The 24,422-nt window shown below is 35.7% G+C and overlaps 1 protein-coding gene across 1 annotated transcript in view; it reads left to right on the top strand.

Moving 5' to 3' along the window:
- Positions 1–24,422, top strand: part of GBA3 (glucosidase, beta, acid 3 (cytosolic)) — a 125,985-nt gene that overhangs the window by 12,673 nt on the left and 88,890 nt on the right. The gene's annotated exons all lie outside the window — the stretch shown is intronic.

A 24,422-nucleotide genomic window follows, 5' to 3' on the forward strand; every position in this document is an offset into this window, starting at 1 on the left:
TGTTCCCAAGTAGTTTGATGAAGGGAGAACTGAGAGGTTTTCAGCATAGATATTATACAGCTGAGACCAAATATCCCCTTAGGGTCATCCTAGTACTCTTTCCATGGCTGAAATAAAGACCAGATACAACCATCCTAAAGCTATGATGTGGTTGGCTTGTTGCTGGATAATGACTTTTCTCATGCTTGGAGAAAATTACGTAAGAAGATTCAGAAAAGTTCTATCCCAAAGATCCGCATCTGCAAAGATGAACAAGATTGCAATGTCTGGATTAAGTTCTCTAGAATTTAAAGTTCTGTCTCATGTTGTATTTGGAGACCTGGCTTCCCTAGCATGAAATGAATAATTAAATTACATTTTATTTTTTATGTAGCTAGTAGTTAATCCCAATTAGAAATTTATCTGCTGCGGGTAGTAGAGCCTGGGAGTATAAAGGTGAACAAAATGATCACTTGAATCTGACATTCTGGGTGGGGAGAGAGGCAGGTACATGACTACAGTAGGATGTGACAGTCCCAACAATAGAACAGACAAAAGGGTGTTTTGCAGCAAAGGTGGGCAGGATGGGGAAATAAGAATAAAGTGTGTGAGGCCGGATGCGGTGGCTCATGCCTATAATCCCAGCACTTTGGGAGGCTGAGGCAGGCAGATCACGAGGTCAGGAGTTCAGGACCAGTCTGTCTAACATAGTGAAACCCCATCTCTATTAAAAATACAGAAAAAAATTAGCCAGGTATGGTGGTGTGCTCCTGTAATCCCAGCTACTCGGGAGGCTGAGACAGGAGAATCTAGTGAACCCGAGAGGTGGAGGTTGCAGCGAGCCAAGATCATGCCATTGCACTCCAGCTTCCAGCCTGGTCAACAGAGAGAGACTCTATCTCAAAATAATAATAATAATAAAGTGTGTGAGATTACTTGGGGTATCTAAGTTGGGTTTTATGAAGACATGTTTTCTGTTTTATTTTGTTTTGTTTTCAGGAAAAGACACAAGAAAGGGCATATCAGCAGAAAAAATATTTTGATATGAGACATAAAAGTATAAATACTTCTGTTGTATTTTTGGAATGGTGTAGTCATGTACAGTTAAGTAGGCACATGAGTTAGAATTCTAATACTTTAGGATGTATTTGAATCACTTGGAGTTCTAGTTAAAATGTAGATTGGGGGCCTCATATGAAACTATAATAACAGTATTCACAGATGAGGGCCCGGAATTTATATTTTTTGTAAGTGCCTATGTGATTGTTTTGTAGATTGCTCATGCTTTGTTAAAGCCTGCCATAGGCTGTGTTTTCTGATGACAGGGTTAATGGCAGAACCTGAAGCCTTATGTTGTGATGCACATAAAGTGCTAGGCTAAGGAATTAGTGTTAGCATCATGTGCATTAGCTATTTGACAACCATAAAATATACTTAGTCAAAGGGTGTAATACAGTCAGGTCTGTATATTTGAACGAGTTTTGATGGCGGTGTGGAGAATAAACCGAAAGAAGGAGATACAGAGCTTGGGAAAAATTGTTGGGTTATTGCCATAGATGAGGCAGATGATGATGAAGACCTGAATTTGGGTGTCAGGAACAGAATGGAGAAAAAAAGAGTAAAGAAACATTGAGGGAAAACCAAAAGGATATGTTCATGAATGCAATTTAGGGCATAAAGGAAATAGGAGGAAGACTAAGGTGACTTTTGTGATTATGGTTTAGGTAACTGACTGGCTGAGGATGCCATGAAGAGAAGTAAAACACTAGAGAAGGAGCAGACTTGGAGGTTGTGTGGTAGAAATTTAACAGCTTCAATTTGGATTTGAGATTCCTTAGGGTATTTATAGAAAATTGTCTGGGAGGCAACTGAAAATTTCTGTCTCCATTTCAGGTTGGATTTTCTGGTAGAAAACCACAGCTGATGGTGAAAGTCATAATGAAAGAGAATGCTTGAAAGAGGGTGATAGAGGGAAACAAGAAGAGAAGCAAAGATGAGCAAGGTTGCAATGTCTGGATTAAGTTCTGTAGAAGAATTGAAAAGTCTCAGGGGAAACCCACACAGAACTGACATTCTTACAGAACCTTAGAATGACTGAGAAATAACTTTAGAACATTTCTAGTCTGGTGGTTTTTAAATGTGTTTTGACGTAGCAAAACCAGGTTTTCAAGCAAATCTAACTAGGTCTTCTCTATCGTTGCCGATGAAACCCTTCTTTATGCTGACAATAGATATATAGCAACAACCATATGTAGCTACCTTTATCGGTGTTTAGCATGAAAATTTCAGAAAACTGCATTCAGGGAGCCATGTTGATACACCAGAAGAAATCTGCCAGGACTAAAGATCGACCCAATAATTCCCGAGGTACCTTCAGGAAAGTCAATTTATTTTTGAGTCAAAGGAACCTCAAATTATCCTAAATGGCATTGCTGCCACCAGAGAGTTCTGTTCTTAATTTAATAAGCTGCTACAAGTTCCAAACCAATGTTCCTTCTTAGAAATATGCTATGGGATGTAAATCTTTTTAAGTGCATTTCATTGTACCAATTGTTTCATTTTGAAAAAGCCCATTGGTTTATTATTAAGTGGTCTATTTAATAGTGTCAATAACTTCTAAAACTGGAGACTAGGCATTGTTATTTTAGATGCTTTAATGATCTCAATTGTCTAAGTTGCTTGCTCTTGGCTTATTTGCTTGACCTTTGTCTGTTTTAATGATCTGGAAAAATTCCTCCAAACTATACAGAGTTGACATAGTGGCTCTTTATATATGTGATACAAATCTGAAAATACTTTATTAGAATAAGTTTACTAATAGTATTCAAATGACTGGACTAGGTCTATACAATCAAAGTGAAGTTGATAACTGCAAATTTTAGAAGAACCAAAAGCTTCAAGTAAAAATTCAATTTCTGGGAGGTGGGGTGGGATAAGGGTTAAAAAATTACCTACTGGGTGCAATCTTCAATATTTGGGTGATGGGTACACTAGAAGCTCAACTCCCACCATTATGTATGTAATACCCATGTAACAAAGAAGCAAAGATTTTTCCCAAATCTAAGGAAAGAAAATCGACAAAACCCAAAATAAGATCACAGTTCAATTTCTTGCAAAATAGGTTTTACTTATTACTTCTGTGTGTTGAGTTAACTATAATTATAGAATTACTATCCAGAAAAAAACTGGACGATTATACTGCAAAATACTAATACAGAGAGGTAATATAAACTGGTGGTTTTTAGTGATTCTACACTCTTGAGAACCAAAATTTCAAATAAGAAAGCTAAAATTCCAAATTTGACTTCTTATATTCAAAAGTAATGTGGTCTTGTTCTTGTTTAGTATCTTTAAGGCTTACTTTTCTCAGGCGAATAACACCTATTGGCAGTTTATTGGAGTTTATTGGCAGCATAAAATAATTTAGGTAGTCTCTTAACACAGGGCTTGGCTTTTAAAACAGGACTTCAGTAAATGCTAACCTTTATCATCATAATTTTTATCACCGCTATTACCACCACCGTTATCATCATCATCATCATCATCATCATCCTTCTCATCATCTTCATCATTATTGCCATCAGGTTGTATGTTAGTTTGGCTCCTGTGAGAAACAGATACCAAGATGATATTGAATGTGCGAGAAATTTATTCAGGGAAATGAACATCAGGGAAAATGGGGAGGGAGCCAGGAAAGGCTATCACGCATGTCTGACAAGCGAAGGAGAGAGTAAAGGAAGAAAGGGAGTTGGGGTGAGCCATTTAGACTACAGTGCAATTCAAAGGGAAGTTCATCAAGATCTTTGGAGAGTCCTTGATCCAAAGTCACCTTTCAGAAGAGTCACACATCCTCCAGGAACAGGCCTACTTTCTTAGCTTTGCCACACTCAGCATTGACTGAGATCAGCCTGGGGAACTGTGGTGTCAGTAGAAATGCTGTGACATGTTTCACTGCTCAGTGGCTGAGGACTCAGTCAGTTATGCTCCCTGAGCTTGGAGGTAGGTTTGTGTAGTGTGTTTCTATAGGTGTCACAGACAAAATTGTGGGTGATTAAAAAATATCCCATTTTTTGGTATTTTATTAATTATCTATATTTAACCTGCATTATTTAATATTTGAGGGAAGAAGTAAAATAAATAATTAAAAATATTTCCTCTTGCTTGGGTAGCATTAACTCTTTGAAACTTGCCCAAATCTCACAGTAACTGTTTAGCTTTTTAATTTGCATGAATATTCTGATACAGCTCTGCTATTACGTCAACAGCACCTTTCCACGACAAGTTTTATTTTCTTGTTCCAACTTTTTCCATTTAGAAACCTGATTTGATTACAGTGTGAAAGTTTAAGTGTTTGAAACAGGATTCAATTAAACTAGGTCATTCTTGGGGCTCTGAAAATGGTAACTGGCCTTAGGCAAATGAGAACAAAAGTTATAAAACTCAGTTGGATGCATCACAACATTTAACATCTTTAAGGAAGACGTCTTGCCTAATAGATTCAATTTAGAAATATTTAGTGTAGGTCATCAGCTTAAGCACCTAAAAAATGTGTTTGTTTGTTTCTCCCTTTAGTTATAACTAGAATCGGAACACCTGGACTCTAATCTACAAAATAAACAATTTGTGCTGGGACCTTGAAGAAAGTCAATTAGTTTCTGTGACTTTACCAGTAGGTTAAAAAGGAGATTGTAATATTAGTGAATAATGTGCTTAGAGATGTTTGCATAAAAGATGCTTTGTCATTGTAAAGTATTATTGAATATTTATGGTCTATCAGACTGAGCCAAATGGCCCAGAGGAAAAAACAGTCAGATTTATGTAAACCTTGTTCAGTGTCCCAGATACTTCAGGATGGGTACTCTATATATGAATAAATAAATAAATGGTATAAATATTATTTTAAAATTTGAAGGTACGTCAATATTATCTGGGGTGTTAGCCAATGTGCCTGACCTATGACATAGAAATGAAATGTCTGCCTCCAGGTAACTATTTCAACCTCATAAATATTTTTAAAGCCAGAGGCATTGATGGCAAGTAATGTTTTCTTAGAGTTTTGTGTCTGCAAATAAAGGTAAATTATATCTTTACCTAAAATCTACAAGAAATGATTGTCTCTCATCCAAAAGGTTGCTCAGAGAATTCCCAGATTGAAATTGCCTGTTATACTTCTTTCCCTTTCTTCTAAAAAAGTATTTTACTTACTCTTGCACAGTAGTTTTCTATCACATTATTGTGAGAGATCAGAGCCTCTAAGAAGAAAGAAATTAGCCATAAACACTGCCCAAGGACTTAATGGATCTTACTGAGCCACACCATGCAGATGTATTGGAACATAAATAGGTATAGGAGATAAAAGGCACAAAAGCAATCTGTTTGGATTGGGTCACTGCTTAATCCAAATGGGTTCAGCAAAAGAATTCATGAAACGTGACAGTGTGCCAAGAGGAACTTGCTGTGACATTTCAGATTCCCCTACCTCTTCTAATTAACCACTTCAAGTATAACAAAACTTACAGCACATACAAATCTAGTGCAACCCATCTGTACCAAGCGCAGACCTGTCCGTGGAGGATGGATGGTTCTGCTCTCAAGCAATGGACTATGACACAATAATATCTCAAGTTGGGCTTTTAATTTCTATGATACATTGATTCTGAACAGCATTTTTCTAAAAGACAAAAACTATACCAGAGTTGCCTTTTGACATGGCCTGTCATTAAATGCATTTGGATATATTGCATGGATCGAAATATACTGCAAGTTTAATAAGATATTTGAAAATATAAAAATCACACGTAGAAAAAGCTCACCATCATGGTAATGATGAGAATAATAACAACAATAGTTGCCTTTTAAAAAAAGCAACTATTACTTGCCAGTCACTATGCCAGACATTGTACACATGTCCTTACAAAAACTTTGCGAGGTGGAGATAATTATTCTCTTTTTATAGAGGAGGACAGAGACTCAAAGAAGTAAAGTTGTCCAGGGTGAATTAGTATGTGGAAAATGTAAAAATTTTTGTGGAATTACAGAAAAAACTCCACAAACCCACATTCCTGCTTAGGCAAGTCAGGAATTCTTGCCTCCTTAGTTGATGGGTTTAGAATAATTTTTTCAGGTGCTAATATCAGGGTATAACCCATTTCTCTTCATGTACAGTTCTTCAAATCTACCTGTTTGCAGCCCTTCTTTCTTCTCTTGAGAAATAGAAACTAGGATTTAAACCTCAGAATTATGCCTCAGTATCTACAGCACTGTAGTGCCTCATAAATATTAGTTGAAATGATAAATGAAAGATACAATTGCCCCAATGCCTCTGATATTCATTAGTCAAAAGAGGATGGAATTAGCCCATTTCCATGAATGTAAAATTTATATGTGTATTCTAGAAAACATATATCAAAATGGAATTATTTTAAATAAGATGTTCATATTTAACTGGCAAACAGAATCAATCTACCGTGCCTAGTTCATAGAATAGATCTGGGGAGTCAATTTTTGTGCTTAATTGTTTGTACAAAGAAAATCTTTGACTTATGAATGATAAGAAAATAATGAAAATTGAGTTAGTGCTTATAAAATTCTTGAATTCTTTTGCTTTTGCAATCAAGCCAGGCAGATTTCTAGGAGTTGAGGTTTCTTGGGGTATTTTATGTTTCACATGACGTCACCAAGAAGTTACGGGTCAATAGAACTTTGTAATGTTCATGTAGCAGAGGGAGGAAAATGTTAAAGGATTTAAGTGTTGCAAAAGGTGCTTCTTCTGGGCAACAGAGGTTTGAATGTAGGGCACCTTTTGCATTTTAAGCATTAATGTTTGAACTCTTGTCCTACAGTTACGTAATAAGACAACTTTATTTTTTTTTAAAAGAGAAACAGAAAAAAAAGTCTACTGAGAAAAATACTTGCTGCCCTTGGGGACAGATTTTGCAGTACATTTTTGTACAGGAGTCATTCTCTCCTGTCCGAAAGCTCTGGAACAGGATGAATGTCCTTCTCAAGGTTCTTAGAGCCCAGAGTCATGACTGACTACACGCGTCAGAAGAAACACAGAGATGTATGGGCAAGATTCAGTGGGCACACCCACAGGTCTGAGAGATCACTGGGCTGGCGAGGCATTGCAGCCAGGCCACCAGCTAGTCTAGAAAAAGAAACCAGAACTGCAGTCGTCGGTAGACTAGCTAGATAAGGGTCGGTTCCCTCAAGGACTAGTTACTCTGAGATCTGTTCTAAGGGGAGGCAGCCCATGAGCAAATATAGCCTAGTATAGTAGGTATAAGAACTGTAAATTAACAATAACATTTATGTACTGCCCCCCAGCAAGTCAGTTTTAAATTCAACAAATTTCCTCAGTAACTTTGGCAAACAGGAAGACCAGGTGTTATCCTCATTCTCATTTTACATATGAGGAAACTGAGGCACAGGGAGGTTGAGTGAATTTCCTAAGGTCACAGTGATAGTAAGCTACAGAGGTGAATTAATGTATAGAAAATATTGACTGAAAGGCTGGAGAGCACAAACTTTGTTCAGTAATATCTGACTTACAATTTTAGTTCTGCCAACTGCTAGATCTATGACCTTCTCTAAATCCTTGAACTCAAGGAAACTTCAGATTCCTCATATTTAAATGGAAGGGAGGGAACATGAGTAGTTATGAAGCATGTAAAGTGCTTAGCATAGTGCTTACCCCATTATAAGGGCTCAATAAATGATAGCTACTATTACTATCATGATTTTTTTTCCACTATACCATTCCATCCTTCCAAATGGAGCTCAGATTAGCATAGTGACAGTCAGAAGCTGAAACCAACATAGAGTGATCAGAAGCTGAAACCAATGTAGATGGATGGATTTTCCTATCCATATCCAGTCTCTATGTTGCAGCTTAGACCAGCACCCAAAACACTAATTGTTATCTTGGTGCTGTAGTTGACATTCTACTTTGTCATCTGTTACATGTATGTTGTACTAGTTATATCTATGTTTCTAGTTTACGTATTTAGTATTCCTTAGCAATGCTCTGATGGATGGAAAGAAGAGTTGAGGTTTTGTTGCAAAGACAGAGCAAAGTGTCTTTCACTAGATAGCGTGATTCAATGCATAAATAACTGAATACAAAGAGGCTTAATTGAAAGATGAAAGAATAATTGCTGTAGAATAGCAGAGGCAAAAGCAGCTATGACAAAAAGCCGCCTGTCTTAAACAGAGCGAGAATAAATGAAGAAGGAGTTTGAGAAGTCTTTGTAGCAAAAGATCATAAGAAAAGAAACACCAGTGCAAGGCTGGAGTCCAGAAGAACAAGTCCCAGAACCAAGACTGATATATTCCTGTCAGAATTTATCACTTCTCTAAATTACCAGGTCAGTAGTTAAATTATAATCACATTCTGTTATGTATTATACTGGTTCGGTCAACAAATGAGACTTTTAGGAAACACTTATAAAAGGAACTTTGTTTCTGTTTCCCAATATCCCTTTACACTTGCTTGGTGGAGATAACTCTTCCCTTCCATTTAGAAGAAAATGTAGGTAGGTTCTATTTCTCTGGTCACCTTAAATTTTATTGTGTACTGGATATTTTCTATTTGCCTATCCATATCCAGTCTCTACTTTTTCTTGCTCTGGGCCAGCCCATGTGGGTTGGCATCAATGGATTCCATTGTCCTTTATCTTCCATTTGGACTTGATCAGTGGGAAACATTAGCAAGAGATAGGAAGGTAAGTGGGTGGAGAGAGAAACCAAAGTCTTTATCCTGCTGGTTTCCTTCCTGCTGGACTGCAGTGGGTTGGCTGTGTCCCTCGACAAATCTCCTCCTCTCATGCTAGGCAGCCTTTGGCAAACTGCTACTCCCTGCAGGTTTTGGAAACCAATTCTGCCCCAGCCCCTTCATGGGCAGCAATGACTTCCTGCTGTTGCAAGCCCTGAGCTACTGCACTATCCCTTGTTGCTTTCCTTGAACCCTGCTCACACCATCGTGAACAGTCTTTTTTTTTAAGCTTTCCTCAATAACCCAGTCTGAGTGCTGTCTGTTTCCTGCTAGGACCCTGGCTGATGCATATGGACACTTTAAGTTGCAAAATACCGTCTAATTTTGATGCTTAGAATAATCTAACTATGAAGTAGTTAAAATTCCAAATTGAATTTAGAATTAAGTCTTTCTTAGCTCTATTGGAAGAGGGAGCGAGGCCGTGGTTCTTTCTCTGCCCCCTCTTATTTCTGCCTGTTTACCATGGTTTCTGACCTAGTTGCCGGAGAGGTAATAAAATGGAAAATTCTTAAGGTGGCATCACATGCTCTGATTTCGGTAGATATTTAGAGTTGATTCTTTTTCTTACAGACATTTGTGTGGCCGACTGCTGAGAAGTACTCTAGTATCTTAGATGCAGGTGATGCTGTGTTCTTTAGTTCATCACTTTCTCTGTCCTGTGGGCATCTAGCCATTTACCCTAGCTTCCATTTGTTGAGGTCTGCAGTGATTTGAATAGCGACCCCCACAAGATGTGTCTGAGTCTTAACCCTTGGTCTCCATGAAAGTGACCTTCTTTGGAAATAGGATTTTTGCAGATATAATTAAGATAAAGATCTCGAGATGAAATTACCCTAGATTTAGAAGGAGCCCTAAATTCAATAAGTGTCCCTTATGAGAGATAGAAAAAAAGAAGACACAGAGACACAAGGGGGAAGGACATCAGAAGACAACAGCAGAGACTGGAGTGATGCATCAAGCAGCCAAGAAATGCCAAGAATTGCAGCAGCAGATGGAAAAGAGGCATGGGATAAATTCTTACTTCAGTGACTGCAGAAGGATCCAACCCCACCAACATCCTGATTTCAGACTTCTGGGCTCTACAACTATGAAAGAATACATTTGAATTGTCTGTAGTCACCAAGTGTGTAGTGATTTGTTACAACAGCATTAAGACATGAATACAAACTCTGTTTGCCTTTGTAGGCCTCCTTGGAGAGATGCTAAAGCATCACTGTGCTTACTCCTTCACCTGTGCCGTGTCTTGTCCAGGGGAAACATAAGCATAAGCATATCCTTTTCTCAGTCTCTAGGGCTGCAGGAAGATCCCAACCCAGCTTCAGTTTTCCTTTGCATCTTATTTCTTTCATCTTCTTTGTTTCTTTCCTCTTGTTCTCTTCTTGGGTTCTTGATTCATTCAGTAGAAGTTAAGACTCCAATTCATCATATTCCTTTAACTGAAGGGACTCATACCATGACCTCTGAGTAGTTCATTTGAGTGCTGAATTAGTCTTCTAGGGCTGCTCTAGCGAGATACCACAGATTGGGAAGCTTAAGCAACCAAAATTTATTTTCTTACAGTTCTGGAGGCTGGAAGTCCAAGATCAAGGTGCTAGCAGGCTTGTTTTCTCAGGAGGCCTGTCTCCATGGCTGGCAGACGTCCACCTTCTCGCTGCCCTCACATGGCCTTTGTCCTATGCCTGCATCCCTGCTGTCTCTTCCTCTTTTTATAAGTACGCCACTCATATTGGATTAGGGCCCCATCCTAGTGGCCTCCTTTTAACTTAGTTCCCTCTCCAAAAGCCCTGTCTCCAAATATAGTCATATTCTAAGGTATTGTGGGTTAGAAATTCAACATATGAATTTTGAAGGAACACTATTCAGTCCATAGCAAGTGTCCACTTTTAGGTTGAAGTGAAAGGAAAGTAATCATCCTCCCATTTTCTTTGAGGCATGAAACGCCCATTACACGGAGAGTTCTGTTCAAAGAAAATACCTCTTGAAAATCCTCATTAATCTCCACCCTTGATGTGGGTGAGAGAGTCAGGTATTGTGACCCCTGTTTGGGAAAATGCATTTGTGTTTGCAGCTTACATCAGCACCCAAAACACTAATTGTTATCTTGGTGCTGTAGTTGACATTCTATTTTGTCATCTGTTACATGTATGTTGTACTAGTTATATCTATGTTTCTAGTTTACGTATTTAGTATTCCTTAGTATTATTCATCTTAGAGTTGTTTTGATTTATCTCAACTCAGTTTTCAAAATCTCATTTCAGAGTCTCACTTAAATACTGTTAAGTACTTAAGTGAATAAATGGAGGAAAGAAAGAGAGAAAGAGAAAGGAAGAGAGAGAAAGAGGAAGAGAGAGAGAAAGAGAAAGAGAGTAAGAGAGACAGAGTAAAGTCATTCAGCCATCTAGTTATATTTCTTTTAATGTCAGGAAACCAGTTATTTAGATAATGCATTAAATTAATAAATATTTATTTGTTTGGTCAGTTTTAGTGATCCTTTTTAAAAACAAACAGGTTATAGCTATATCTACAGAGGGAATATGATGTGTGTGTGTGTGTGTGTGTGTGTGTGTGTTAGGGAGGGTGGTGGGAGGGAATGTCCTCGTAGGCAGAAAAGGGAAAGGCCAATCTTAAACGAATAGTTGTCCATCAAGTCAATACTCTCAAAATATTTAAGACGAGTTTGGACACTTATATCTCATGAAGTAACTATGTAAGTTGTCTAATATCACACAGTCACCCAGTCACCCATACTTTGAAGAAATAATTAAACTTAGTGACAAAACTGAATTCCAACTCCTTCCATATGTTAAGTTCCACAGTGAGATAAAAGCAAGTATGGCTAAGCTTGAGTCTTTTATCCTGGGAATGTAATTTACTTCTCAAGTCCTAGAGATACTGGTCTTAGGAGGGCTGGGGAGCTTTATTTCTTAACAGAGAAATCTTGAATCATGTCATTTGTCTAGGACCATTCCTGGTGTAAAGATTCTTGAAATGCTGAGTTGATTTTAGGGTTTCACTATGTCTTTGTGAATGAGACGACCAAACAGGCACAATATGCCTAACCAAACTCTTATCTATTTTCTAAGGTAAGAATTTCTGAAAATCTGGACAGTAAACTCTCCAATTGGGAAAAGTCCATTTTAAAGCATTTAGCTGCATTAAAGATGTTTATTTTCTTAAAATAACATTAGTAACACATTTTTCCTTAAAATTATTCTGCTTTTATTTTCTTAATCTAAGATTTAGTTAAGAGTTTTTTTAAAATTCCAAGCATATAGATTGGAGAAGGTGGTATGTAGACTTATTTTTTTGTTGTTACTCTTTCTTCCTCTTTTCTCCTTCCCTCTCGTTCTCCCTTCTCTCCTTCCTACTTTTCTTTTGTTTTTCCTTCCTTCTCCTCTTTTTTTCCCTCTTTTTTGATTGGTTGTCAGATAATGTAGCCTGTATGAATTATATATGAGTGAAAGTAATTTTATTGTTATTGTTGAGTATGAATTTCTGTCTGTCTCATTCTTTCATATGGATATATGTATCATTTGTATGTGTGTATACACATACATACACATATAAATATACATAGACATATATACACATATGTGTGTACCATACAATTTTACAATAATTTTATTGCTGTTGAGTATGGATTTCTATCTCTGTCATTCTTTCATGTGTGTGTGTCATTTGTATATGTGTATATGCATACATACACATAAAAATATACATAGACATATATACACATATATGTGTAGCCTGTATGAATTATATATGGTGTTTGAAAATAATTTTATTGTTGTTGAGTATGAATTTCTGTCTCTTTCATTCTTTCGTACGTGTGGGTATATCATTTGTATGTGTAAGTATACACATGCATATACATATAAATATACATAGACATATATACATGTACGTGTGTACCATGGAGAATAACTTTACAAACTATTTTAATCAAATTATCTTTTTCTTTGTCGGTTTCTGAGAGAGTATCTCATTGTGTTAGTGGAGTTTTCAACATATTACTGCATCTAGGTACGTTTTTACCTGTAGATTTCAAAACGCGATTGTTACATGCATAAAAGTTATTGTATATAGTTTTAGTACACTGTAACTTTTAATGTGAAAATATTACTGTTCATTCAATTTAATGCTTTCTAATTGTATTAATTTAAAATATTATTAATATTGCTAAATGTACTTTTTAAAAATATTTGCACGGTAAATACTTTTTTCTCTTAACCCTTACCTTTGTTCAAACAGGAATATGTAATGAATTGGTAATTTTTGTGCTTACCAATATGTTTCAACTTCTTTTGGCCATATTACTATGGTATATTTTCTAATGCTATAGTTTCCTTTTGTATTTTCTTTCTTCTCTTCTAGCTTTTCCCCCCATCATTATGTTTTGCTTTACTCTTTTTCCCATCTAGTGCAGTGTTTCCCAGGAGAGGTGCTATTGACGTTCAACATGGCCATTTCTTGTTTGTGTTGGCTGCTCTCCACTTTATTATTGGTTGTGCCACTAAATATCAGTAGCATCCCAGTCACTGGGACAACCAAACAACATTTGTTCCTTTCCACATGCCTCCAAGGGGTGTCATACCACTCTGAACTGCAAATAGGTGCTCACTACTTTGGGATCTAAAAGTCTATGAGTTCTCTTCTCCTGTGGTTATCTTTATTTTTCTAACTGAATGTTTAGTTTTGTCTCTGTAATATATGTGCATGGTTTAAAAATTGAAATAGAACATTGAGAGTCATACCACCCAATAGCAAAGAATCATCTTTTTTTATCACTCTACTTCTTATGTTCTTGAATGCCAACACTTTTAATTGTATTTACTTCTATGTAAATACATGCATATATAGTTATTTGATTTTTCCAGTTGTGAACATGACATATTGACTTCCTATTATATACGATGAATTTTTTCTTTTTCTAGTCTGAATACAACATTATACAAAGTAAACTTTCTCTTCTCCATTTTTCTAATTTGGTTATTTAGCAAATTTTGTTTAAATTGTGACTCAGTTCTTACATCATTTTTAATGTAAATATTGTGCACAACTGAGCCACTGATGTCCTAAGACTGATTTTTTTCAGTAGAGTTTTTGTTTGGTCTGAGTTAATAATTGTCTTTGTTTTTGTTGTCTTTCTTTTTTTTTTTCTTCTTATTATTATTGTTATTATTATTATTATTATTATACTTTAGGCTCTATGGTACATGTGCGCAACATGCAGGTAAGTTACATATGTATACATGTGCCATGCTGGTGCGCTGCACCCACCAACTCGTCATCTAGCATTAGGTATATCTCCCAATGCTATCCCTCCCCCCTCCCCCCACCCCACAACAGTCCCCAAAGTGTGATGTTCCCCTTCCTGTGTCCATGTGTTCTCATTGTTCAGTTCCCACCTATGAGTGAGAATATGCAGTGTTTGGTTTTTTGTTCTTGCGATAGTTTACTGAGAATGATGATTTCCAATTTCATCCATGTCCCTACAAAGGACGTGAACTCATCATTTTTTATGGCTGCATAGTATTCCATGGTGTATATGTGACACGTTTTCTTAATCCAGTCTATCATTGTTGGACATTTGGGTTGGTTCCAAGTCTTTGCTATTGTGAATAATGCCGCAATAAACATACGTGTGCATGTGTCTTTATAGCAGCATGATTTATAGTCCTTTGGGTATATACCCAGTAATGGGATGGCTGGGTCAAATGGAATTTCTAGTTCTAGATCCCTGAGGAATCGCCACACTGACTTCCACAATGGTTGAACTAGTTTACAGTCTCACCAACAGTGTAAAAGTGTTCCTATTTCTCCACATCCTCTCCAGCACCTGTTGTTTCTTGACTTTTTAATGATTGCCATTCTAACTGGTGTGAGATGGTATCTCATTGTGGTTTTGATTTGCATTTCTCTGATGGCCAGTGATGGTGAGCATTTTTTCATGTGTTTTTTGGCTGCATAAATGTCTTCCTTTGAGAAGTGTCTGTTCATGTCCTTCGCCCACTTTTTGATGGGGTTGTTTGTTTTTTTCTTGTAAATTTGTTGGAGTTCATTGTAGATTCTGGATATTAGCCCTTTGTCAGATGAGTAGGTTGCGAAAATTTTCTCCCATTTTGTAGGTTGCGTGTTCACTCTGATGGTAGTTTCCTTTGCTGTGCAGAAGCTCTTTAGTTTAATTAGATCCCATTTCCTTTTCTTAATTTTTTGCCCACTGTCTGCCAGAAATGTAAATTGTGTCTTGATTTACTCAAACGCATCAGAAACTTTCTTTTTCTTTTCTTGGAGGGATCCTTCTGGAAACTTCCATCCTCCTGTGACATAATAATAAAGTGTGCTTCCACGTGGTGTGGTGGTTTCCCTTGTGACTTTGGAGGCTCTTGTCCTGTGCTGCTTCTAGATCAAGGCATCTTTGCTTACCACAGCCTCAAAGCTTTCCATACCGTGCTTATGTATAACACTCTTAATGAATGTTAGTTGTAAAAATAAACAAAATTTTCTTCTGAAAGAACACCAAATCACAACTTATACGGGCATTGACTTGAACTTTTAGTCACATTTTACCTTTCAAATAAAGAATTTTCAATTACTTACGAGCACGACGAAGATAACTTCTGCACATGTCTGTGAAGCAATGAGACAGTAAACACCAATATTCCTATTTTATGTGAAGCACACCCCACAAAAAGCATTTTACTGAGCGTGCACTATTTTGATACATGATTCTTACTACTGGAGGGACACAGACAGGTCAGTAAAACATGGACCCTGCTTTGACAGAGCTCAAACTAAAGGAGGCCAAAGAAAAATGTTTTTAAAATGACTCAGCCAGGCGCAGTGGCTCACGCCTGTAATCTCAGCACTTTGGGAGGCCGAGGCAGGTGGATCACGAGGTCAGGAGTTTGAGACCAGCCTGACCAACATGGTGAAACCCCGTCTCTACTAAAAATACAAAAATTACCTGGGTGTGGTGGTGTGTGCTTGTAATCTCAGCTACTCAGGAGGCTGAGGCAGCAGCATCGCTTGAACCCTGGAGGCAGACGTTGCAGTGAGCCGAGAACGTGCCACTGCACTCCAGCCTGGGTGACAGAGCAAGACTCCATCTCAAAAAAAAAAAAAAAAAAAAAAGACTCTAGCACTATGTGTTATTTGCAGGGTGGGTATTCAGAGGAGGATGTGATAATGGTGGGGAGTCAGAAATGCTGCCAAAAGGAGGCAATGTGGTGATGTCAGTTTTGAGTTTGGAAGGAAGAATAAACAGACAGATACTTACATACATGTACCCCATCCCCCTTAGTTATTTATTTCTTACTTGACATGATTTCCTTTGTGCAGGGTCTGTGACCTCGCAAAGGCATTGTCATGGCAATTGTTAAAGTGATATGATACCATTTGTAATGATGTTTTCTATATCAGGAAGCTGAGGGCCCTACAAACCAAGTTATACAAGCCAAGACATTGATTCTTAACCACAGGCAAGTATGCAAATATTAACAGTTAGAGTCTTTTCTACATGTGCATTCTGGCATCAATAGGGAGGCCACAGAGAGAAGAAAAAAACAAACAACAACTGGTCATTTGCATTGAGCCTAAGGGAGGAGAAAATAACTAATACTTGTTGAGCACATATTATTAAACATCTGCCATGTACACTACTAAGCATTTTTTCTCTGGCTACTAGAACCCTACGAAGTAGATAGTATCTTCCTATTTTACACACAGAGAGGTCATGTAAACAGTAAGGGGTAGAGACAAGACATAACTCATTTATGCCTGCCTCCAGAGCCTGTGCTCTTTCCATAATCCTTTGCAACGTGGGAAGTCTTTGATATTTGATAAAATATCAGTATTTTACATTTTTGTGGAAATCCCTTCTATGTTCTAATAGGATGAGAATTACAAACACAATTTTATTTTCTTCCAAATTACTAAAAATAAAACACAGGATCTTATCATTTCTTGCCAAACATATTGCAATATAGCTAACTGGTCTGGTTTGGGTTTCTGTGCATTCTTTTTCCAGTCACCCCAGCACAGCCATTGAATTATGCACTTGCTTTCCCTCGATGAGAACTCTTACTCATCTTTGAACACTCTGGCTTAAAATGTTTTCTCCTGGGCAAGTATACCTGACTTCCAACAACAGAATTAATTATTGAGTGCCTGTTCATTAATTTTCCCACAGTGTTTTTTTTTAAAACAGGTTTTAATACAACTCTTAATGTAGTTTAAGAATTTCTTTGTATAATATCAAGTAGATTGTGAGACCCTTAATGAGACCTCACCTAAGTTGTAAGTATTAGTAATAGTCTTCAAGGAGGTTAATCTATTGGTGTTGATAAGGGAAGACTCTAAGGGTATCACATTTTGCTGTTTGGTTATCAGCTATGTGATCATGGGAGATAAACTCAATATTTACATGCCTTGGTTTCCCTTTGTACTTATTTGTAATAATCATAGTGCATTTTTGAAGGGTTAGAGTGAGGGAAACAATGGGATGGTTGAAGTAAGCTGTTGGTGTAGTGTTGACAGAAAACTAGTGCTCAATAAATGGCCTTTACTATGAACAATGAAATTATAAAATTGATTTTGTTAGATACACAATAGATAATATTTATAATGTCTGTATATAGTATTAAAAATGATATTCACCTACTCACCACATTTCCAGAACCTCCTCCAATATCGTCTGTCTAGCCCTCTGCCCAGTGGTATCCAGGAAAGTGAATTTTGCATTTATCAATTTTTTGCTTATATGGTCTTGCTACATGAGAATGTATAGCTCGATAATTTATTATTTAATTTTACATGCTTTGGGACACTATATAAATGGCAATGTATTATGTGTATTTTTTGCAACTTGCTTTTTCTCTCTCATAATATTTGGGAGATTTATGCACATTGATCTGAGAAGTAGTTCAGTCTTACTCCTGTACAGTCTTTCATTATAGAAATATGCTATAGTTTATTGATTTATTGTCCCAACAAAGGAAATTTGGGTTGTTTTCAATGTTTTTCTTTTTTTTTTTTCTTCTTTTTTTTCCCTGACTGTTGCATTCATGGATATATATGTCTCCTGGTCTATTGTAGAAACAGGGTATACAATGGTATGTGAATTACTGGGTTTTGGTGTATGTGCTTCTTCAATTTTGGTAGATGTTTCCATACTATTTTCCCACCAGGACCATATACACATTCCTGCTGAGCAACAACCTCTCCTACGCTGGATACTGCCCAACTTTTAAATGTGTGCCAACTGTGTAGGTGTAGAATTGTATCTCATTGTGGCTTTCATTTGCATTTTCCAAATTTTTAACACTCTCTTACCTTTTTAAAGAAATGTTTACTAGCCATGTGTTTTCCCTTCTGTGAAGAAACTCTTCACGTCTTTTATCCATTTTTCTGTAGTCTTGTTGGCTTTTTTAATGGAAATATTCAAATATAATTGCGGATTTCTTGTAGTTCTGTAAGTTTTTGCTGCATGTATGTTGAAACTCTGTTATTTCATGGATAAACATTTAGGATTGTTAGGGCACTACTCATATGTGAGTTCTGAGTACTGTCACTTCTAATCCTTTGGGTGATTTTTCCATCAAACTCAGATAGTTTCTTCACATATGTGCCTTAATCAGTATTCTGCATGCTCAGGTGTGACGTTCTATGGTTTTTGTTCTCTCTCCTTGGAACTCTTTCCTCCCTGGTGCTCTACCCTGAGAATTCTAGACATCTAGGTCTCCCTGGGTCCTCAGCTTTGTCTCCTCAGCTTAAGAAGTCTGCCAGACTCTGGGTTTCTCCTCTCTGCACTGTGTCTTGGAAACTTCACAAGGTAACAGGATGGAACAGTTGTACGGCTCATTTTTTCCCTGGCTGTGGATGATCACTGTTCTTTGTTGTCTGAGGCCAAATGTCTTCAATTTCACTGTGTCCTATATTTTGTTTGGTTTTCAGTTGTTTTAGGCGAGACAGTAAATCTAGACCCTGTTACTACATCTTGGCAGAGAGGAGACATTCAGGTCTTTTGTATTGATTTTTAGGAGTTCTTTATGTGTTCTAGATAAAAGTTTATTATTGGTCATGTATGTAGCAAATATATCCTCTTACTTTGTGCCTTGCATTTTAATTTCCTTAATGACTTCTTTTTGTAAATACTATTTCTTAATGTAGTTGAATTTCTGAGTTCTCCCCCTTTAGGTCTAAGCTCTTTGAGTCTTTTAAAGATCTTATTCTCTAACCTGAGGTTACAAAAATATTCTGTGTTGTCTTCTAAACATTTTAGAGTTTTCCTATTTAATCCACCTGTTTATTATGTATACATGTAGTGAGGTGGGCATCCATTTTCACTAAAAAATATATAAATCAATTTTCCCAGCATTATTTACTGAAAAGTGCCCCTTTACTGACTAGAATGCCATCTCTTTTGTATATTGAATTTTGTATATTGAATATGCATGGTATTATTCTGGGGTCTCTATTAAGTCCACTGATCTATTTATGTAGGCCTATGCCAGTGCCACACTAAGCTACTTATTATAAATTTAGTCTAAATCTTACTATATTTCAAGATAAGTTTCATACAATTTTTTTTGAGATATTTTAAATACTCTTGGCCCATTTATATTTCATACAGATTTTAAAATCAACTTACTAAATTCCTTTAAAAAACTGTTAGGATGGGTCGGAATTGCATAGCATTTATAGATCACTATTAGGAGATTCAGAATCTGGATGACATTGAATCTTTGTATTCATAAACATGATATTCCTTCATCTATTTAGATATTCTTGGAAGAAAATTTTACTTCCTTTCTTATCTTTCAATAAAATTTTATAATTTTCTAGACAACATGCTTATACTTCATTTATTATATATACATTTAGGTATTTTTGCTATTTATATAAATGTTACATTTTATAACTGTTACTATGTATAGAATGCATTGTCCTTTATTAATTTTGTATCAAGCAAGTTTACTGAGCTAAACTCTATAAATTTTATTCTATTTTAATTTATTTTATTTTCAGTTCTGGGGTACGTGTGCAGGATGTGCAGTTTTGTTACATAGGTAAACGTGTGCCATGGTGTTTTGCTGCACCTATCAATCCATCACCTAGGTATTAAGCCCTACATGCATTAACTATTTTTCCTGCTCTCCCTCCCCCAATATCCCCTGCCCCAGACAGGTCCCCATGTGTGTTGTTTCCTTCCCTGTGTCTACGTGTTCACATTGTTCTGCTCCCACTTATAAGTGAGAACATGTGGTGTTGGTTTTCTGTTCCTGTGTTAGTTTGCTGAGGATAATGTCTTCCAGCTCCATCCATGTCTCTGTAAAGGACATGATCTCTTTCCTTTTTATGGCTGCATAGTATTCCATGGTGTATATGTGCCATATTTTCTTTATCCACTCTGTCATTGATGTACACCCTTATTTTTATAATTCATCCTTACATTTTTTTTTGGATGTTTTACGTAGGTAATCTTACAGTTAACAAGTGATTGTTTTGTTTTGTTTTGTTTTTTTCCTTCCTAGGGCTTATATTATTTAGTTAGTTTTATTTCAGTGTACCTCTAATTAACAAACCTTATGTAATGTTGAATAGAATTGATTATAGCAGACATCCTTGACTTTTTCTTGATCTTAAAAAGAATGTTTTTTAGCATGTAGGTTTTTTGTAACTATTAGTTACTACAATAGGGAGATTGCCTTTTATTTCCAATTTACTAACACTTTTATTCATGTATACATATATGATGTATTGAGATGACCACATGGGTTTCTATCCATTAATCAGTGTTTAATTACATTAATGAATTTTCTAATGATAAACTAGTCTTGTATACCTGGACTATAACTCAGATTTGTAAAACATTCTTTTTTATACCTGTTCAATTTGGCAACCCGTTATTTTATTTACATGTTTGCAACTGTGTTCATGAGTGAGATTGGCTTATACTTTTTGCTTTATTGTAGTACCATTTTCTGGTTTGGTATCAAGATTATAGTAGTCACACAAAATGAAGAGAATATTTTTTTCTTTTTTATTTTCTGGGAGAATTTGCACAAGAGTAGAATTTTTTGTTTGTTTCATTTTTTAAATGATTGTTGGAACTCAGTTGTAAAACCAACTGGTCTGGCATTTTCTTTATGGAAGATTTTACTACCAATAATTAGTAACTACTGATTTAATTTCTTAAATTGTCAAAAATTTCAAGTTTTTCATTTCTATTTGAGCCAATCTTGATGTTATAATTTTCTAGATTTGTCATTTCCATCTAACTTTTCAAATGTATTTTATAAAGTTTTTAAAATAACATATAGATGCTGTCAGTTTAATCTCTGCAGCTTCTTTAGCTATGTTCCCCTTTGCATTTCTAACATTTATTTTTACCTCCTCATTTAAAAAATACACACCTCAGAGGACTTACTATTTTCTTAGACTTTTTTAAAAAACCATCTTTGGTTCTGTTAATCTCTATCCTGGGTTTTTTTCTATCTTATTTTTTCTAATCTTACCTTAGTTTCTCCTTCTGTTTTCTTTACCATCCTTCTCTTCCTTCTTTTATTTGTCCTCTTTCTCTTCCTCTTTTATGTGATTAGCTCAATAACTTTGAGGTTTGCTTCTTTTCTAATACGTATGTTAAGGCTTTCTATTTTGTCAAGGCTTTCTATTTAAGTACCACTTAAACCAGATGACACAATGTTTTAATATTTTGTGTTATTTAGTTTTTATTATATTTTTGGTAACTACTATTATTTATTCCTTCTTTTTCCCTTAAGTTCTTTGTGTGTGCATTTTCATATTTCTGAACTTTTGGGGTTTCCTAATTATCTTTATTTATTGAATTCTAACTTAATTGGTCAGATATTGTTATCTGTATTTCCTCAAACTTGAAATTTATGAAGAGTTTATGGAACAATTTGTGCACAACTTTTGTAGTGTTTTTTGTCTGCTTGAAAAGTATGTATTCTTCAATTATAGTGTTTGTTATTTTGCAATGTTATATATATCAATTAGATCAAATCTGTTAATGTCTGACTCTTTTCAGTGGCTGAGAAAGAGGTTAGTTAAATCCTCCCATTTTGGAGGTGGATTTGACAACTTTTTTCAGTTGTGTCAATTTTTGCTTCACATATTTTGAAGCCATATTCTCAGGTGCATGTATATTTAAAATAGTTTTATCATTATGTAGTGACCCATGTTCTCTCTAGTAATGGTTTTTAAGTCTTTTTTAATGCTGTTTTATTTGGTGGAGGGGCAGAGTATCATATTTTGACTTTCAATTTTCTTATATCTCCATGTTTTCAAAGTGTGAGTATAGTAAACAGCATATCATTGGATTTCTAAAATTTAACAAACAGTGCATGTTCTCACTCATAAGTGGGAGCTGAACAATGAGAACACATGGACACAGCACGAGGAACAGCACACACCAGGGCCTGTTGGGGGGTGGGGGGTGAGGGGAGGGAACTTAGAGTACAGGTCAATAGCAAACCACCATGGCACATGTATACCCATGTAACAAACCAGCACGTTCTTGCACGTGTATCCTTTTTTTTTTTTTAGAAGAAATAAAGAAAAACAAAAATAAAAAAATTAAATATGGTACTGAAGCAAATAAACCACTAATAGCTGAAAAAAAAATTTAGTCTGACCATGTTTTTTCACCGAGTTTACTTCATTGACTTACATTGTTAGAATGGATCAGTTTTATTGTGTCCTACCATCTTACTTTATGCTTTTTATTTTGCTATTTTTCGTTTTTTTATTTTCTTGCTCTTTTTTTGATGTATTTAGTTTTCCCCAGCTGTCATGATGGTTAGGAGTATGAGCTCTGAGATCCAACTGTCTCAGTTAGAATCTTAGCTTTAGCATTCACTAATCTGGGCAAGTTACTTACCTCTCTATTTCTGTTTCTTTTTCTAAAAAAGGATGGCAGTTACTTTATAATGTTGTTGTGAGGAGTTACTATATATAACATGCTAGAATGGAGCCTGGCACAGAACTTGCTATTTGGCTTTTCTTTAAAAACTACAAGTTTCATTTCTAAGAGTGCTTTACTATAAATTTTGACCTAAATACAAAATGTAACAAAGTAAAATATTAATCAATATCTTTTTTCCTCTTCTTAACAATATAAATGCCTGAGAACACTTTAACTCTGATATTTTACCATTTGATTTCTAGGGTTTTTTCTTTTGTGCTATAGCATTTTAGTTTTATCTACTTGTTACTCTTTTTAATTCTCAAAAAATAGAAAATTTGTTATTGCTTTATATGTTAATAGTTTGTTTAGATTATCTACAAATTTACTTTTTTTACTGTTCTGTCTTTTCTAATGTTTAATATAATACATTTTCTTAATTTATTTTCATGCTAAATTTATTATAATAAAATGACTTAAAGAATCAAAACAAGATTGTTTCTGAAACCATCAATATCTTGCCACTTTCATGTCCCCTTCTCTAGAAGGCGACTCTTTTAACTCTTTCATCTTTTTACCATTGACTTCTGAATTTTAAATTAACATGCTATTATTACTAGTTCTTGATGTTTTCTACTGTAGGCATAATCAGTTAACTTCTCATTGTGAAAGATGAGGATTTATCTCTTTGTTAGTTTTCTTTCCTTCTATCTTCCTACCTTCACTACTCCGTGAAAGATTCCAACACCATAATCCCCCCCAAATAATCAGATTTTAATTGTATTTTGATCGGTGGTCAGGGGTTACCTCATTGTAACCACTGAAACTTATTTACACCTGAACCACATAGTATACTATCATTTTTATTTTCCAGAACAACATTTTCACACAAAGTTAATACTTGTTTTCTATTTGTTCATTTTGTTTTCTGTGTGTTTATTGCTAAATACATCTAATATTATTTTTTATTTCTATACATTTTCTGTCATTCTAACATACTAGATAGCCCTAGTGATTAGTGATGTAAGGAATCTTTCATGTACTTATCACTACTAATCATTAGGGAAATGCAAATCAAAACCACAATGAGACATTGCTTCACACATAATATGATGGCTACTATTAAGAAACAACAAAAAAACCCAGAAAATTTCAAGTGTCAGCTAGATCGTGGAAAAATAGGACATCTTGTGCCCTGTTGGTGGGAATGTAAAATGGTGCAGGTGCTATGGAAAACAGTATGGTGGGTCTTCAAAAAATTAAAAAGAGAATTACCGTATGATTTAGCCATTCCACTTCTGGGTATATGCCCAAAAGGTCTGAAAGTAGAGTCTTAAAGAGATACTTGCATATTATGTACATAGTAGCATTATTCAGAATACACTGGAAATAACCCAGTGTCTATTGGGAAATGGTGGATCAACAAAATGTGGTACATATGTACGATGAAGTTTCACCAAGCCTTTAAAAGGAAGAAAATTCTGACTCACGCTACAGCATGAATGAAGCTTGAGGACGTTATGCTGTGCAAAATAAATCAGTTACAAAAAGACAAATACTGTGTAATTTCACTTTTCTGAGGTACCTAGAGTAGTCAAAACCAGAAAGTAGAATGGTGGTTACTAGGGGCTTGGAGGAGGAAGGAATGTTGAGTAATTGTTTGATTTTTGCAATGTTTTAGTTTTGAATATTTAAAAAACTCTGGAGAAATGATAGTGTTGATGGTTGCTAAACAATATGAAT

Source organism: Pongo abelii, chromosome 3 (genome assembly GCF_028885655.2).
Source record: "Pongo abelii isolate AG06213 chromosome 3, NHGRI_mPonAbe1-v2.0_pri, whole genome shotgun sequence".
In the NCBI taxonomy this organism is placed as follows: domain Eukaryota; kingdom Metazoa; phylum Chordata; class Mammalia; order Primates; family Hominidae; genus Pongo; species Pongo abelii.